This window comes from Sciurus vulgaris (assembly GCF_902686455.1).
Source record: "Sciurus vulgaris genome assembly, chromosome: 10".
Classification (NCBI taxonomy): domain Eukaryota; kingdom Metazoa; phylum Chordata; class Mammalia; order Rodentia; family Sciuridae; genus Sciurus; species Sciurus vulgaris.
The window spans coordinates 141626271-141640579 of record NC_136470.1 but is presented as its reverse complement, the minus strand read 5'-3'; the positions used below and the strand labels follow the sequence as shown (position 1 = coordinate 141640579).

The 14309-nt window shown below is 40.9% G+C and overlaps 1 long non-coding RNA gene across 1 annotated transcript in view; it reads right to left on the bottom strand.

Moving 5' to 3' along the window:
* The window catches only part of LOC306670347, a 40942-nt gene extending 27881 nt beyond the window's left edge, over nt 1-13061 (bottom strand). Inside the window, exon 1 of the long non-coding RNA XR_013766386.1 lies at nt 12679-13061. This is a non-coding gene — a long non-coding RNA (uncharacterized lncRNA). The remainder of the gene's footprint in view (nt 1-12678) is intronic.
* Between the last annotated feature and the right edge of the window lie 1248 nt (nt 13062-14309).

Here is a 14309-nt window from a genome sequence, read left to right as displayed (position 1 = left end):
AACTCAAACTGTCCCTGTTCGCTGATGACATGATTATATATTTAGAGGAACCTGGAAATTCCACCAGAAAACTCTTAGAACTCATAAGTGAATTCAGTAAAGTAGCAGGTTACAAGATCAATGCTCATAAATCCAATGCATTTTTATACATAAGTGATGAATCTTCAGAAAGAGAAATTATGAAAACTATCCCATTCACAATAGCCTCGAAAAAAATAAAATACTTGGGAATCAATCTCACAAAAGAGGTGAAAGACCTCTACAATGAGAACTACAGTACACTAAAGAAAGAAATTAAAGAACACCTTAGAAGATGGAAAGATCTTCCATGTTCTTGGATAGGAAGAATTAATATTGTCAAAATGGCCATACTACCTAAAGTGTTATACAAATTCAATGCAATTCCAATTAAAATTCCAATGACATACCTTACAGAAATAGAGCAAGCAATTATGAAATTCATCTGGAAGAATAAGAAACCCAGAATAGCTAAAGCAATCCTTAGCAGGAAGAATGAAACAGGGGGTATTGCAATACCAGATCTTCAACTCTACTACAAAGCAATAGTAACAAAAATGGCATATTGTATTGGTACCAAAATAGAAAGGTAGCTCAATGGTACAGAATAGAGGACACGGACACAAACCCAAATAAATACAATTTTCTCATACTAGACAAAGGTGCCAAAAATATGCAATGGAGAAAAGATAGCCTCTTCAACAAATGGTGCTGGGAGAATTGGAAATCCATATGCAACAGAATGAAACTAAACCCATATCTCTCACCATGCACGAAACTAAACTCAAAATGGATTAAGGACCTCAGAATCAGACCAGAGACCCTGCAGATCATAGAAGAAAAAGTAGGTCCAGATCTTCAACATGTCAGCTTAGGACCAGACTTCCTTAACAGGACTCCCATAGCACAAGAAATAAAAGCAAGAATCAATAACTGGGATAGATTCAAACTAAAAAGCTTTCTCTCAGCAAAGGAAACTATCAGCAATGCGAAGAAAGCGCCTACAGAGTGGGAGAATATCTTTGCCACTCATACTTCAGATAGAGCACTAATCTCCAGAATCTATAAAGAACACAAAAAACTCTAAGAATACAAATAATCCAGTCGACAAATGGGCTAAGGAAATGAATAGACACTTCACAGAAGAAGATCTACAAGCAATCAACAAACATATGGAAAAATGTTCAACATCTCTAGTAATAAGAGAAATGCAAATCAAAACCACCCTAAGATTCCATCTCACCCCAATTAGAATGGCGATTATCAAGAATACAAGCAACAACAGGTGTTGGCGAGGATGTGGGGAGAAAGGTACACTCATACATTGCTGTTGGGGCTGCAAATTAGTGCAGCCACTCTGGAAAGCAGTGTGGAGATTCCTTAGAAAACTTGGAATGGAACCACCATTTGACCCAGCTATCCCACTCCTTGGTCTATACCCAAAGGACTTAAAATCAGCATACTATAGAGATACAGCCACATCAATGTTCATAGCTGCTCAATTCACAATAGCCAGACTGTGGAACCAACCTAGATGTCCTTCAATTGATGAATGGATAAAGAAACTGTGGTATATATATACAATGGAATATTACTCAGCTATAAAGAATGATAAAATTATGGCATTTGCAGGCAAATGGATGAAATTGGAGAATATCATGCTAAGTGAGATAAGCCAATCTCAAAAAGCCGAAGGACGAATGATATTGCTAATAAGTGGATGATGACATATAATGGGGGGAGAGTAGGTTTAGTGTTAGGGTTAGAGTTAGGGTTAGGGAGGTGGGCAAGTATGGAGGAAGGAAGGACTGTATAGAGGGAAAAGAGGGGTGGGAGGGGTGGGGGGAAGGGAAAAAATAACAGAATGAATCAAACAACATTACTGTATGTAAATTTATGATTACACAAATGGTATGCCTTAGGCCATGTACAAACAGAGAAACAACATGTATCCCATTTGTTTACAATAAAAAAATACATTATTTAAAAAAAAAAAAAGAATATGGTAAAATCTAAAAAAACAAAGAAAAGAAAAGAAACAATGCACATGGGGGTGAGGGCTTCTTTCAGAGTTTTCCCATTTCCTAGTCATTCGTCACATGACAACTGATGCTTACATGGTGTACCTGGATTAAGGTAGATCCCAGGAGGGAAAACGCCCCGAAGAACTGTTCCAAGGAGGTGCCTTGGGCCCTTCAATTCTTCATGCATACAGCAAGTCTGGATACAAAATTTGGAGGGCTCAGTGCAAAATAAAATCATAGGGCCCTCTATCCAAAGGGTATTAAGAAATTCAGGACAGGAGAACAGAAAAACAAGAGTGCACCCAGGCCTTGAAGTGTGGGCCCTTGTAGCAGATTACACAAGTCAGTCCTATGCTCAGAAATGCAGTTTCATATTTACTACCTACTGTGCATTTCGAATAATGCAGAGGATGAAATCGTAAATGGGGAGTAACTTGCCTCCAGGGAGTTTACTCTATGGGAGGGAGTTAGGTCCTGTTCAGGGTCTGGAAGTCAAGCATCACTAGTTCCACCAAGGAGGATTCAAGATGGCAGGCCAGAGGAAGCCTGTGCCAAGGGGGGAGTTCTGCCTCCCAGCAAGGTGGGTGAAATAGAGATTTTACTAAAATTCAATATTTGGCAAGTCAGCATGTCTTAGAGTCTCACAAATTTTGGTGAATTGAACAAAAAACAAAGAGTGCATTGAAGCTGAGCTGGTTGCAGCAACTGCAGCAGGAGCAGCACTGGGGGGTGGGGGTCACACAGAGAGAAATGGATTTGGTTTGAAAAACAGGAGACCAGAGCAGAGGCCAGAACTCAGCAGATCCAGAGGTTGCACCGTGCTCTGGTGCTTGAAAAGTGCTCTGTGTTTCTCAACTGGCCATGGAGAGCTGAGGTGGAGCCAAGAGGCCGCAGCAAACACTGCCACACTGTCCCTGCAAGGACCTACCATGTGGCCCAGGGTGGGAGCAGAAGGGAGCGAAACAGGCACAGAGAAGGCTGCTCCCAGTGAGTCAAGTCAGAAAAGTGCAGGGGAGCCCCACCCCTCTCCTGAGGTCACGTGACCAGCTGAGCAGGTGGGTGTGAACACACAGGGACTGAGCCTGGGAAGCCTGGGAAGGCCATGCTCCTGGACAGCCGAGTGTGTGGAGAGTGGGCTCCTCGGCCGCACGAGTGGAATTTTTGGGAGGCTCCTGAGATCCAGAGCCCAGACAGAGTGGCAACTGCCAGGCCCTAGGGGAGCGTGGACCAATCTCCCCAGAGCACACACCACCCAACAAAGCCCCTGAGGCCTGATTAGACCTCAGCCCGGACACCGGAACTCCCTACGGGAGTCTGCAGCGGCTCCACCCGCGTGGATATGGTCTGTGCAGACAACACTCCCGCTGACGGTGCTGAGCAGGAGAGCTGGGAACTATTTCAACCCCTTCAGGCTGAGGCCACTCCAGCTGGCAGCTCAGAAAGCAGCACAAGAGTTAGGGGACAGAACCCAGTCGAGAAGAGATGAGCTGAGTTTTGTGCAGGATGAGAGCTAGGGGCTTCATTTCATTTTGCTGCATACGGATTTCCAGATTTCCCAGCCCCATTGGTTGAAGAGGCTATCTTTTCTCTATGTACTTTTTCGGCACCTTTGTCTGGTATGAGATAACTGTATTTCTGTGGGTTTGTCTCCATGTCTTCTATTCTGTTCCATTGGTCTATGTGTATGTTTTGGTGCCAATACCATACCATTTTTGTTATTGTAGCTCTGTAGTATAATTTAAGGTTTGGTACTGTGATACCTCCTGCTTCACTTTTCTTACTAAGGATTGTTTTGGCTATTCTGGGTCTTCTGTTTTTCCAAGTGAATTTTACAGCTGCTTTTTCTATTTCTATGAAGAATGTCATTGGGATTTGAATAGGAATTGCATTAATCTATATAGTGCTTTTGGTAGTATGGTCATTTTGACAATGTTAATTCTGCATATCCAAGAGCATGGGAGATCTTTTTTATCTTCTAAGGTCTTCTTCAATTCCTTTTTCTAGTGTTCTGTAGTTTTCATTGTAGAGGTCTTTCACCTCTTGTTAGATTGATTCCCAAATGTTTTTTGAGGCTATTATGAATGGGGTAGTTTTCCTAATTTCTCTTTCAATAGATTCATTACTGATGTATAGGAATGCAGTTGATTTATGGGTGTTAACTTTATATCCTGCTACTTTGCTGAATTCATGTGTGGGTTCTAAAGGTTTTCTGGCAGAATTTTTTGGGTCTTCCAAGAATAGAATCATGTCATTAGCAAACAGGAATAGTTTGAGTTCTTATTTTCCTATTCATATCCCTTTAATTTCTTTCTTCTAAGTGCTCTGGCTAGAGTTTCCATTGTAAACTCTTTTGTAGCTTCCTGTCACATTTACTTTTCTTTAGTGAACTATATTCTTACCATCTTTTAGAACTAGTTGGTTTCTATAACTCCTGTCCCACCATTAATGCTGATGCAATTTTTATTTTGTGGATGACAGAGGTGACACCTGTTGATAGCTTTAATGCCAGGTCTAGTTTGTGGTTACTTATTGGTTTTGCTGTTGGCAATTGCTGATCCTACCGTTTCTGTTTTTTGTGGCAATTAACATTGTAGATGTCATAGTAGGAACAAAGTATGTATTTCAGTGCCATATATTTTTCTATCAGTTTCTGCTCTTGTCTGTTCGCCCTCTTCTGGGAGGTGCTGGGAACCTGCAGGGACAATACAGTGTCACAGGGAGAGACTCTGCTGCTGAAATGAACTCAACCAAAACACAGGGCATCTTGCTCCACCCGTAAAACAATAACACTCAATCTTCAAAGAATAGAGGAGGGAAAAATGCAAACTAATGACCAGGTCCCCAGAAAAAATGGCTAGGGGTGGGCCCCCAAGTTTACACCTAGGGACATCCGTGGCCACAACAAAAACAGAATTAACAAAATCTGTGGATACCACAACTATGAGGAGATCTCCATCTAGAACACTCTAGCACACTTTGGCGAGTCACGATTGTGCCTGAAAAGGCCCACATACGAGAGTGGAAGAGAAATCCTTCCCAAAAGATGCATAAAGTCCAACACAGGAATACAAGAAATATGAAAAAAAAAAAAACAAGTGAAAACAACACCTGCTAAAGTTCATGATTCTCTAGCAAATGACCCCAAAGATATTAAAGTGGAAAAAATATAAGATAAAGAATTCAAAAAATGATTATAAAATGATCAATGAATTCCAAGAGAACACAGTAAAATAAATGAAGGAAGTTAGTATAAAGTATGAATGAGAAATTTATAAGGAGATAGAAACATTGAAATAGAACCAAACAGAAACATTTGAAATGAAAGACACAACAAATTAAAGAAAATATTCAATTGAAAGTCTATAGTAGAGACCATGCTGAAGACAGAATCTTAGTGTTGGAAGACAAAGTGGACAGTCTTGGACATTCAGACAGCATTAAAGTAAAGAAGTACGATGGTCAGAATGTACAAGAACTCTGGGCCAACATTAAGAGACTAAATTTAAGAGTCACTGAACTTGAGGAGGGTTGTGAGATGCAGGCTAATGGAATGGATAGCCTCTCCAGGGAAATAATAGCAGAAATGTTCCCAAGCCTTCAGAATGAGATGAATATCCAGATACAGAAGGCATTCAAAACCCCAAGTAGACAAGATCAAAAAATAACCTTTCCGTGATGCCTTGTGATTAATGTGCCTAACATGTCAAACAAGGATAGAATTTTAAAAGCCTCAAGTGAATAACGTTTGGTCATATTCCCAAGCAAGCCAATAAGAATCACTTCTGATTTCTCAGCACAAACTCTAATCCAGCAGGGCTTGGAATGATTGTTCCAAATCTTGAAAGAATGTAACTGTCAACCAAGATTCCTAGATCCAGCAAAGCTATCCTCCAAATTTGAGAAGAAAATAAAAGTCTTCCAAGATAAGCAGAAACTAAAAGAATTCATGACTACTAAACCAGCACTACACAACTACTTAAAAAAAAAAATACTCCACACAGAAGAAATTAAAAAAAGAAAACAGAACTCACAAATGAGCAAATCTCATTTGAAGAGTAGCTAAGCAAATGAGAAACATGACTGAATTAAACATTATAAATAAATCAAAATGGCAGGAATGAATAAACATCTGTATAATAAGACTGAATGTAAATGATCTCAACTCTCCAATGAAAAGACATATGCTTGCAGAATTACAAAACAAGACCCAACTATATGTTGTTAGCAAAAGGCCCACTTTATAGTCAAAGACAGCTACAGGCTGAAAGTAAACAAAATAGAAATTAACATAGCATGTGAATGAAGTCCCAAAATAAGCAGGAGTACCTCATGTCTGACAAAACAGACTTCAAACCAAAATCAATCACAAGAGACAAAGATGATCATACTGGTAAGAGGGAAAAATCCAACAAAAAGATAGAGCAATAATAAATATTTATGCCCCAAATATGGGTGCAATTAATTACATAAAAGAGACATTACTCAAATTGAAGCTTCATATAAACCCCAGTACAATAATATTGGGTGATTTTAATACACCTCTCTCACCAAACTCAGTAAAGATGCTTTGGAGCTGAAAAAATATTGTATATCAAAAGGTCTTAGAAGACATCTATAGAATATTTCATCCAACAAGAGCTGAATACACTTTTTGCTCAGTGGTCCACTGTCTTTTCCAAAATAGACAATATTTTAGACCACGAAGCAACTCTTATGTAATATAAAAGATTGTTGCAATTCCTTGCATCTTATCAGATCATAATAAAATGAAATTAGACATAAATATGTCAAATCTCCACAGAAACTATATAAACACATGAGAATTGAACAATAAAATTTTGAATGATGAAAGGGTAATAGAATAAATCAAGGGAGAAATTTTAAAATTCTTGGATTCAAATGAGAATAGTAATACAACATACCAGAACCTCAGGGACACTATGAAGGCAGTTCTAAGAGGAATATTTATAGCTATGAGTGCCTACATAAGAAAATCAGAAACAACTTAAATATGCACCTTAAAGAAAAAAGAAGAACAAAACAATTCCAAAACCAGTAGAAGAACTAAAATCAATAAACTTGAGAATTTAAAAAATGCAAAGGATCAATGAAACAAATAGTTGTTACTTTGAAAAGTTAAATAAGATTGATAAGCTCTAAGCCAAACTAACCAAAAGAAGAAGAGAGAAAACCCAAATTAATAAAATTAGAGATGAAAAGGAGAAAACACCACAGACATCACAGAAATCAGCAGATCATTAGGGACTATTTTGACAACTTCTCCAATAGATTGGAAACCTAGAAGAAATGAATGCATTTCTAGATAAATACAATCTTCCAAAACTGAATCAAGAGAACATAGAAAACAGAAACAGACCAGTAACTTGTAATGAGATAAAAGCAATAATAAAAATTCTTCCAACAAAGAAAAGGCCAGGATCAAATCATTATCAACTTAATTCTACGCAAACTTTAAAGAACTAATGCCAGTACTCTTCAAATTATTCCATGAAAAGAAGGGGGTAGGGATGGAACACTTCCAAATTCATTCTATGAAGTCAGTATCACACTCCACCAAAACCAGACAAAGACACATCAAGGAAAGACAACTACAGACCAGTATCCCTGATTAACTTAGATGCAAAAATACTTAATAAAATATTAGCAAATCATCTTCAACAATGTATTAAGAAGATCGTACACCACTACCAATTTGGTTTTAATCCAGAGATGTAAGGATGGCTTAATATATTAAAATCAATCAATGTAATTCATCCCATAAGTAGAATGAAGGACAAAAATCACTTAATCAACTCAACTGATGCAACAAAATTCAGCACCCATTCATTACACAAACGCTGAAAAAATTAGGGATAGAAAGAACCTACATCAACATCATAAAGGTTATTTATGGAAAACCCAAAGCCAACCTCGTCGTAAATGGTGAAAAACCGCAAGCATTTCCTTTCAAATCTGGAACAAGACAAGGATGTCCACTCTCACCACTCCTATTGAACATAGTGCTAGAAATTCTAGCCAGAGCAATTAAGCAAAAGGAGGAATCAAAAGGGAAAACAATAGGAGAGGAAGAAGTCAACACAATTCACAACAATTCACAACAGGCAAACTATGGAACAAGCACAGTGTCCATCAGTGATAAATAGATAAAGAAGACAACGGAGTTGTATTCAGCCAGAAGGAAAAATGGAATTATGTCATCTGCAGGAACTAGGTACCATCCTGGCAAGCAAAATAAGTCACACTCAGAAGGTCAAGGGACGTATGTTTTCTCTCCTATATGGAAGGTAGAGAGAAAGGTGTGGGGGATCGCCTGCAAATCAAAGGGAGACCAGTAGAGGACAGGGAGGGGGGAGGGGGCAGGGGAGGGAGGGGGAGTGCTGGGAGGGATACAAATCATACCGTCAGGCTGTGTATTGTGCACACGTTCAAATATGTAGTAACAAGTCCAGCCGTTAAGTGTAACTATAACGCACCAATACGAACGTGCTGGACGAAGAGATGCTAACTACGTTTAAGAGGATTGCCTCTTCCGCCCCAAGAAGGAATGAAGAGGGGATTCTCGTGAGCCGCGGGAAGGGCATTCCGCCGGGGTGCAAGCCCTCTCTCCTGCTGCGCGATGGACACACCCGTCATCTTTTCCACAAAGTTCTTCGAAGCGTTTGAAAATGATGTTCCTTCAGACCAGACGGATCTGCACCTAGGTTTGTCCGGCTGAGCCTGGTGTCCTTCCTGGATCCGCACCGAGAGGAGATCTGCTGTGCTCTCTCCCCTCTCCAGACCTGTCTTCCAAATGTCTGGTCAGCGCTTAGCTTTTGTTTAATTTGGTGGCTTGGTCTTTTCTTGTGGCAAGCTCCCTGAGTTCAGGACCATTCTTCATTGCTGTCCACTGCTGACTGAGGCCTAGAGTCAGGGTCGCACTTACTAAAGAGCTGATAGATAAATATGGATCAAATTTAAAATCCTAACAGATGTAGACACAAGGAACCCGAAGCTGAAAGGGGAAATGTAAATAAGAAGGTAGCCACGCCTACAAGCTATAGCTGGCAAACAGCGACAATTCCGATTTGCTGGAAAGTATTGTTCAACGTGGTCCAGGAGATGGAAGGAGGGGCGGGAGAAGTGGATGGGGCCGCACCAGCGAGGGCTTGAGGTCCTAATGGAGGACTTTTAATGTAACTAGGGAGGTCACGGGGAAGTCGCTGTAAAATGTTTTAACCCGCTAACTATTTTTGAAAGCAGAACACAAGAAAATAGAAAGTGCAGTCTGTTCTGAACAGAGAGGCAATTGACTAGAGAACAGACTTAAGTTGAGGCAAGAATCTGAATGGAGGAAGGGGACTTGGGGAGAGCATGGGGTGGCAGAGACGAAGACCAGAAAACACTGAAAACAGTAAGAAGCAGCGACTTAATCTTTCAGCTTCTCAATCTGGGGAAACGTTTAGAAACTACCTTTCTTCTTTTCTCTAATCTGTTTTTTTTTTTTTTCTCTCTCTCTCTCTCTAATCTGTTTTGACTTAATAATTAACTACAGTACATTTGCCTAAAGCAGGAACTGAAGTTGAGAAACATTCATGAGTTCAGTCTACACTGACCACACGCAAAGTTTCACTTTCAGTCATGTTAGTGTAAGGCGTGTTTTACGGCACTGTTTCTTCTTTTGCTTTTGTTTTATTTTATTTTTTATTTTTTGGAGTTTTTTTTTAAATGGATATGAAAACATTACCATCACTGGAAGACATACCACTTGTGGATATCTGAGGATGCTCTGAAATGCAAGTGGTATACAAATAAAATTTAAAAGTTCCCCAAAGTTGGGGACTTAGCAAAAATTACAAAAGTAAAACATATCCATCCTTGGAAAAGGCTTTTTTGTGTAAATTAGATGTATGAGTCAGAAAAACCTAATAAAAGGAATTTTGTAGAGTGAAGCAGCTTCTAGCAGGTCTGTCTATGAAATCACCTGCTGATATTGATGATTACCTCAGTACCACTACTATCAAGAGAAGACAGGGTTAGATTCAAGTAGGGAAGAAATGATTTCCGTGCGTTCTGTGATGGGCAGCTCCTCTCGCCTCTTGACACACTGAATGTTGATGTAAAGTTGTCTGATAGAAAAGAGATTGCCAGGAACTTGATCAGAACATGCGCTTTAAAATGGAGGAGCTTCTGTTACTGGGCTTATGACTCAGATGTCATTCCTAATAGGGTTATTTTTTGGTTGCTGTTCAGTTTTTAAACTCCTACTAGCTAATCTATGAAGATGAATCATAGCCTGCTTCAGCTTCTTCATCCATTTTGAGACGTTCCTTTAAACTGCCCAAATTATTCATCGAATCAATGTGTATTAGCAATCATTTGTCTATGCTGTCAACAGGCATTGTCTATAACGTGCCAAGAACTGCACTGAGTGCAGTTGATGAAAAACAGTAATGCGACAATACACCCAAAATAATTTTCAGTGCTCTATGGACTACTTTGAAAATGTATTCAGAGAAATACTGAATGCAGGGTCAGCCTTGCTATGTAAAGTAAAAGTAGTATGAAATTTTTTTTTTCTCTCACATCAAGATAATTACAGATACTATTACTGAAGTTTGGATAAGGAAAATATGTGCCAGGGATAATGTAAACAATATTCATAGATAGCTCTTCATATCTCTAGAGGGGAATACCGCTCTGCTATAGTCTCATGAGGAACGATATGGAGAATAAATATCCCTTCTAGAAATAAGCTTCTGTACCTATCATGAAATTGCACTGATTTCCATTTTACTGTATTTAACTGCTATTATTTGTATTTCAAAATACCTTTGCAAAATGTCCCCAAATCTCTCCTCATTTCCTTTTAAAAGAATTGAGGCACAGAATATAGATGGTCTGCCCGGCCTTAGAAGAACAAGCCACACGCAGATAAAAGAGCAAATCCTTTGAAAGTGCATCTCACATTATATGCAATTAGAAAGCACTCGACAAACAGATTTTCCCAGTTACCAGCATCCACAACAGTACAATCACTTCAGACTAAAAGACAATCTAGGTTCTGACCGCTTAGTCCACAGTTTGACTAATGTGTCCCACATCTTGGAAAAGCAAATGGGACTTTTGATCAGTAGCATTAACAGCTTCCTGCCTTAGAAAGAAATGTGGAAGGCAGAACATATCAAGTAGAGCCAAATCAACATTTATAAATATAAGTCTAAAGAAAACTTAGGTCCCTTTTCATTTTCTAGTGCCTTACAAGCATATTCAATTTATTTCACATCCAAAATCTGTCTTTCCAATTGAGGACACTCAGGTGCCCCCTGGAGTTTGTTGATACTTTAAGTGCCCCATAAACCAAGGGATTGCTGACATGAAATACACTGTGTAACAGCCACACTCTTCGCTGGTCTGAAGCATCTGTGCTGTTTAAATCTCAGACACTTTAAGAACAGTTTTGGAGGTTTCCTGTTTGTTTTGATTGGTTGGGTTTTTGCTTTTATTTTTTAATCTATAAAGGGACTCCCAGCTTCTTATCAAAAGAGAAGATTAAATTGCTAATGCTGCAAAAGAACACTAAAGTTAAGCCCTGTGCTCACATCCCCGGAAGTCTGAAGGAGGTGGTAAGCGGGGAGTGGGATAAGAGGGAGCCCGTGGAGAGGAACAGACACGCTTTGCAAATGATTGCTGTAAAGGGCGCTCTCTACATGTGCTAACCCGAGGCTTACAGGGCTGCTGCAGTGCCCCTTAAGAGCAATGATGACAAGGTCACATGGCCGAGTAAACAGATGCTGCACTTGCAGGGGTAGGAGTCACCGGATGTGGCTATTTATACTAGAACTTCTTGAAATTTAGCAAATATTGCTGCATAAGAGAACATGTATTGCTGGACTCCATTCCCAAAGCTCTGATTCACAGGTATGCAGTGAAGGCCCCAGAATTCCTAACTAGCGCTCAAGCGCCACTGCTGTCCCCAGTGAGCCCCTGGAAAGAAGAGCTTGAAATAAAACAGCAGCCAGGTAAGGAATGCAAATGTGAGAAGCTGCACAGTGGAAGGGTAGCGCTTAGAGACCAGAGAAGTGCCCTGGCTGAAGCACTCAAGTTGGAAAAGACAACAACAGCAACAACAACAACAACAACAACAATAAAAGCAGTTCTGGCTAAAATTGAAGGACGTGAACCAGAACAATCCTGTCTGCCTCTTGAACTTGAAGATCTTTGAGTACTTCTCTATACTACTGAGATTCTCTCTTCTCCAAGTACAAACTGGATCATAACTTCATTGAATTTTATTCTTACATTTCAGTAGTATGAAACTAAAGTTCATGGAGAAAATCAGAATACGTAACAGGAAAACTGCAGTGAAAGCTTCAGAGATGGCACTTTTTATGACAATCACACCCACCTAAGGATCTGAGGGTGGGCTGCCACCAATTGGGAGGCTCAGGAGCAGTGGCGAAGGTCTCGGGCAGGGGCAGCTTGCAGGGTACACCAGGGGCCGGTGCTCAATGAAGGACAGCCCCACTTCCTGCAGGCCTACTGTGTGCCATGGGCTCTTCTGGGCCCTTGCACACTTTTCTCACTAGTTCTCACAGCTGCTACGAAGGACGCATCCTTAAAACAGTCAAGCGTTTACCTGAAGAAGAGGAAGGAAGCCGAGATCCTGGAAGGCGAGTAACATTTCCGCATCACAGGAGCGAACGTGGTCCTGGGACTGCAGGGGGCCTGCGCTGCCCCATGGCCATTCGGTCTCTGCTCTGGGGCTGGCTTTCCCTCTGCTGGAAAACTGAAGCACCTTGCTAAGACTGAGCCTCTCCCCAGTTGCCCATTTCTACCTGGAAAAGGAAATTAACAGATTCCCCCGTCTGACCACCCAAATAACACAGTCGTTACCATTCCAGACCTCAGCTGTCCTTTGAACTCTTCATCACAATGATCTGGAGAGAGTGGAATGAAACGCAGGGTGGAATTTGGGGGACCCACAAATCCGGTTCCATGAACCCATGTCATTCTGCCCTGCCAGGTGATGACACCAGGGTAGGGTCATCACGGCTAATCAACAGGAGGATCGACGGCCAATGACACAACTCAAAAGTTAAATGAAGTAAGTTAGTATGGCGGCATAACTGGCGGCAGGGTGCAGATGGCTCAGGGATGCTCCCTCCTCTGCCTTCTCCTGAGTTGCGCCACGGGCAGGAGCACCCAGAACTGTCCCGACTTTCCCGCAGCTCCTTATCTTAACCCTTCTGCTCGTGTTTCCTGTTCCACGGACTCTTCCGCTTTGCACTGCCCTAATCTTTTACTGAGCAAAAAATGTCTTTTGTTTCGTGATCCCCTTCTGAGCTGCAGGCTAGCCGGGACCCAGCATCCTCTAGAGCAGATGCTGCTGAGTGGCAGGCTCAAGCACTCTGCAACGGCACAGGCACCTTTGTATTCCACACCCTAGATCTTTTTATGGTACATTTAATCTCTCCTGATAATAAAAACAAATATTACAGAAAATAATAAGAAGTATCACAGGCACTTATTTTAAAAAGGAAAAATATGCTCTCCAAAATCCTGTAAGCCATTAAAAACATCCAGACAATATCCTCAGAGTATTTTTCACGGGCCTACAGGTGCAGATGCGCGGGCGCACACACAGGTTCCTCCCTGGGTTCTGAACGTTCTCTCCTGAGGTTACACAGTATTCTTTCTCCTGGTCCTTAGGAAACGGTTTTGAAATGTCCTGGTAGTTGCACAGTCTTTCATCACTCGGTCCTCCCCACTTTCTCCTTTGTTGGTGTGGAAGTCCCCTGGAGAAGGAGCCACAGTGGAATTGTCTATTGAAATTGTCATCCTTCCAAAACAGGACTAATGAGAAGGCCGGGTCGCCATGCACGTATCGCCTCACAGTTGTTCACCCAACACTCCGGAGGAAGTGCGGAGCCCGGGCAGCTGTGGCTTTGAGACAGAGTTACCTAAAGTAGCAAAAGGAGCCGCCTTCCCACACCACAGCTCTGCTGCTTGTTATTATGGAAACGCTCACGGAGTTCCATTTTGGCATGGTCGGAAGGCGGGCTTTTTCTGTAAACACTTCTCAAGGCAAATGAAAAATAAAGGCTTCTGTCTCTTTATGTCCCTATAATAACAAAAAATATTTTTCAGGAGGGTTACTGAGTTCCTGATCTAAAACACACCATGTATGGCAGATTGACAGAGGTTCACATAGTCACTGAAGCAATTTTAAATGGAAATTGGCTTAAATAGCAACAATTCGATGGTTCA